Below are 5,404 nucleotides of genomic sequence, written 5' to 3'. Positions count from 1 at the left end.
TAACCAGGAGCTGGCTGGTAAGACATCTCCCTAGACATTCCTGAGGATCTTAGTAACAACATCCACCTGCCTGTATTTGAAAAGGAAGCAGGCCATGGAACAAAGATATGAACCACCCAACCTCCAAGACCTCTTGGCTATTGGCTAGTCTTCACATGTAGAAGAATAGACAGCATGCTTATAAACTCATATGCCCTCAATGGTCATAGGGGTGCAGATGAACATGCAGCTATAAAGATATTTTAAAATATCTGTTCAGTTTTCCAAACAGAATAGTCCTTTCTCTAGTTTCTGGAAAGGCGCTATTATAAATAGACTAGATTGAAAGCTGTGAGCCACACCACCCCACTCTAAGTCTGCCCAAATAAATCACAGTTGTGACGCTCAACCTCTTGGGCTGCCAGGAATATTCATAAGCATTTGCTTCTGTGTTAGCAGTGCTTTGTATGAGACTTTAATTTTCATCACTGAGAAGCATCTCTCTGCATCTACAAACCTCCCAAGATTACCTGGTAGAATAAGCCATCTGCTTATGGCAGGCTGATGGTAAAAATCAAAGGGAAGAGATGGTTGTCTATTATTATTTATTGTTTATTCCCAAAGGAAGTTTCCAGATGGCAAATCTGAGTATTTTGTTATCCAACTAGCAAGTTTTCTTCCTTCTAAACAATTAGACTTCCTTGTAAGTTCACTTATGCCTGTTTTCAGTAGAGAAGTAGAGAAGCCTATTCCCTACAAAACCACTCTAGAAAACCCAATAATGACAGTTACAACCACTCAGCCTTGCATTTCAAGGTGCAAAGTTCCTGAACTTGTTTTTCATAATTTTAATCACTTTTGACATTTTTCTCTTTTACTGCTTCTATACATTGTTTTTAAAAGTATGGGCCAGAATTGGACTCAATGGTTTTTAAACCAAATACACCGATACACACACACACACACACACACACACACACACACACACACACACACCCTACCTGATATATATTATCTTTACATGTTTATATTTATTCTTTACAAAAAGATTGATACATATTTTTTTGAGACAGGGTCTCATTATGTAGCCCTGGCTGGCCTGGAACTTGCTATACAGACCAGGTGAGTCTCCAACTTAATGAGCTCCAGCATGTACCACCATGCTTGGCTTAATATACATATGTTTTTATTAAGATTTATTTTTATTTTATGTGTATGAGATTTTTGCCTGCATGTGTTCATGTGTAGAATGTGATGCCTGGTGCTTCCAGGGGTCATAAGAGAGCATCAGATCCTCTGAAATTGGAGTTACTGACAGTTATAAGGCACCATGTTGGTGCTGGGAACCAACCCTGGGTCCTCTGCAAGAGCAGCAAGTGCTCTTAACTGTTGAGCCATTTCTCCAGCCCCTAATATAGATATTCTTTAAAAATTATTATTATTTCCAGGTGGTGGTGGTAGTGCATACCTTTAATCCCAGCACTCGGGAGGCAGAGGCAGGCAGATCTCTGTGAGTTTGAGGCCAGCCTGGTCTACAGAACAAGTTCCAGGACAGCCAAGGCAACATAGAAAACCCTTGTCTCGAAAAAAATTATTATTATTATTGAGACAGGGTTTCTCTGTGTATCCCTGGATGTCCTGCGGCTTGTTCTGTAGACCAGGCTAGCTTCAAACTCAGAGATCCGCTTGCCTCAGCCTCGTGAGTGCTGGGATTAAAGGCGTGTGTCACTACTTCTGGTTTAAAATTATTTTTATTTGATGTATATGGGTGTTTGCCTGCGTGTAAGTGTGCATCACATTTCTGCAGTGCTTGTGGAGGCCAGGAAAAGGTATCAGCTGCCCTGAGACTGGGATTTACAGCCAGTTGTGAGCCACAGTGTGGATGGTGGAAACTGAATCCTCTGCAAGAACAGCAAGTGCTATTATCTGAGAAGCCATCTCTCTACCCCCTTATTATTTAGATTTTTAAATTAAAAATTGATGAAAATTACTCATTTTAAAATTTTCTTTTTACATCCTTGGTCTGGTGCAGAAATCATATCAACCATATGTTGATTACTGTATTGGCTGGTTTTGTGTGTCAACTTGACACAAGCTAGTGTCATCAGAGGAAGGAGTCTCAGCTTAGGAAAAGCCTCCATGAGATCCAGCTGTAAGTCATTTTCTCATTTATTGAACCATGGGGGAGGGCCCAGGCCATAGTGGGTGGTATCATCCCTGGGCTACTGGTTCTGGGTTCTATAAGAAAGCAGGCTGAGCAAGCCATGGGAAACAAACCAGTAAGCAGTTCCCCTCCATGGCCTCTGCATCAGCTTCTGCCTCCAGGTTCCTGCCCTGTTAGAGTTCCTGTCCTGACTTCCTTCAATGATGAATAGCAATATGGACCTGTAAGCCAAATAAATCCTTTCCTCCCAACTTGCTTTTTGATCATGGTATTAGGTCACAGCAATAGAAACCCTAACTAAGACAATCATGTTACCTATACATTAAAAGTCAATTTAAAAAATGTATGTTTTAAGAATTAAGGCTCTTTTGCAGCAAAATGTATCACGGACTAATGAAAATTCACTATGGACCAGCAGCTGAGAACAGCCTGAAAGAGTAATGCCCAGCATTGAAGAAAGACTGTATCTCAACCTTAGACATCCAACTGTCCTGATGCTAGGTCACTGTCCTTGCCTGATACTGAAGGTCCACACTACTGTTTTCCTCCTGGGGGATGGCCCTGCATGGCTACTCCTTTTCAGCTTGTGGTCTGCAGCACTCTCCAGCTCTTTTCTGCTGTGTGCATGTCTTCGCCCCCTCCCCCCACATTTGAACTAAACCTTATGACATTTACTTGCTATTGAATGCCTTCCTGTATGTACACAACTCCCTCCTTGGAGACTTTTGATATTCTTAATAACAAGAGAGCGGAAGATTGTACTTCCATGACTTAGAATATCTCTTATCCCATCTAGTTACATTCATCTGGATATGTGATGAAGTTCTTCTTAATGTTTTCATCTAAAACTAAGTATTTCGAATAAAGTTTGTATAGGTAATACCCAGGATAGGCAGATGCATATTTGGGACAGATGCAAAGAATTAGAAGTTTTTATTAGGAATTTGAATGCTGTTGCCTACTACCCAAAGGGCACTGTGGTTCTAAAATCGAAAGGTTGTTTTTCTCTCAAAGTATACCCTCACACTATGAAATTACATTTCTTCTCCTCGTGTGTGAATGTGTGTATGTGCTGTTTGAGGTGGGAGGGGACAGGAGCATGGAGGGGTGTGAGGCTCCGAAACTAGCACTATAATATACATCTTTTGTACATGGGACGTGTTAACATTACAATTACCACTCTGGAGCTCATGTGATGTATTTATTTTATAGTTTCACATATTTACAATTGTTGTTATTCAATAGCTTACATGAGTCCTCGGTGAAGTTATATATATTTTAAACATTTTTTATAAAAATATCACAAATATGATTGAATCCTTCAACCGCATTTCCTGTCTCCTAACCCCTCCCCTTAAAGATGTGTATGACAGATATAAAGTATGAAGAGGTTTTACTAAGAACTCTAATGGTGCAACTACATCTAGCTTCAAAGTATATTCCAGTGAACACAGAGAGTTCTGAAGTGGAAACAATGGTTAAGCGCCAGGCAATCAAGTCATAGAAACTGAATCTTGAGAAGTATCATGATGATAAAAAGGAGAGCCCATGGATGCTGCAAGTGAAAAGAAAGGCCATCTGTAGGTCTGGTTTGTTTGAGAAAGGGCACTTAAAGCTGCACATTCATTAGCAAAGGAGGCTAAAGGGCTGAAGATGGTGAGTCTTTGAAATAATTGAGGCTGAGTTGGAACCAGGTATAGCTGAGTCCCAAGGACCAGAGGGAGAGGCACCCAGGAGTTCCTAGGTCAAGGTAACATTGGCTGAACTCAGAAAAGACAACTCAAGTGGATTGTACAGCATGTCTTACAATTGCTCAGAGCATTCAAGACTCGGGGCCAGTCGTCTCCTGAGCATGTAGGATAAGCCATTTAAAGTAGTCCAGCTACTGGATAGCTCACCCTGGTGGTAAGGATAGGGATTGGGGGCGAGAAGCTGGCAGGATGACCAACCCTGCAACTACCCAGGCCCAGAACCAGGGTTATGGGTTGACACACCCCAACATCCACCCCATCTGCGATCTGCTGGAGCATGTGAAGGGATCAGTCCTACAGACCCAAAGCTGCAGGATCTCCACGACACTGAGCAACAACAGGATATCCAAGGGGAGTCCCAGTGAGGGCCCAGCATTGATAATGTAGCTGGAACCAGACTAATGACTCTGTGATGAACACTTGCAAGTAAAGATATATGGACAAAAAAAAAAGTTGTCCAGTTAGAAGGATTGGGGAAAAGAATCTGTACAAGACAAGCTACTTGTATCGGGGAAATAGGGCTCCTTATCTAATAGGATCACTCCTGCCTGGTCACTGGAGCATGGGGATGAAAGCTCCTCTTGGAAGGATGCAGGGGATCTACAACTGGCAAAGTGTTCCCCAACGTGGTCAACACAAATGACAGGTTGACAGAGCACTCTGGTCTACTGGGTACCTAGCCGGTATGTGAGTAAAGATGACTAGAAAATAGACTTGACCCAGCAAGTCTTCATGGCAGTATTCTGTATTAAGAATCCTAAAATAAGTTCCAAAACCTCCTCCTGTTTCCCTGGTGTGGCAAAAGAGCGTTTTACCCAGTTTAGGACTACAGGTGTATAACAATAAAATAATACAATACATGTAACAGGAGTGTAAGTTCCAGGAGTCCCTCAAGTCTGGGGAACCATATTAAAGGATTTATGTTTTAGCTTATTGGTCCAGTAATTTTATTCATTAACATTTGATTTATTAATGGTAGGACTTACTGGAATTTGGGGACAATTCTTCTGTGTTATTAAGTAATACTGAGAACTCGCCTGTTATTGAGTTGATGCAGTATGGTGACCACTAGTGAATTGACATGAACCCACATTTCATTTCAAGGACAAACAAAAATTAGAAAATGTTGCTCCCTAAATTGGCAAGTATTCATCTTATAAGCATTTCGGAGATTTAGTAAATGCCATTATGAATTCTGTAGAAAATAAACTCTTTAATATATATTTTTATGCAGTGAATGCAGGGACTTAGAGAGCAAAGAGCCCTGAGTAGGTTTGTGATTTTGAGTTCTGTGGGGATGTCTGTCCAAAACTGAAGAAGAAAAAGGTTGCTTTGTAATGATTCCATTATAGAACCCTGTTATTCTAGGACTTCTACACAACTTAAAATAATCATTATTTTAGCCCATTTGTAGCTTTTTGGGCTAAAGTGTGTACACATGTCCTAGATTATCTTTAACATTATTATGTTATTCTTTTAAAGACATGGCATGCAAAAGTTCGATGACATC

Source organism: Peromyscus eremicus, chromosome 8a, assembly GCF_949786415.1.
Source record: "Peromyscus eremicus chromosome 8a, PerEre_H2_v1, whole genome shotgun sequence".
NCBI lineage: Eukaryota > Metazoa > Chordata > Mammalia > Rodentia > Cricetidae > Peromyscus > Peromyscus eremicus.
The sequence above is the reverse complement of the archived record's forward strand: the minus strand, read 5'-3'. Positions refer to the sequence as shown.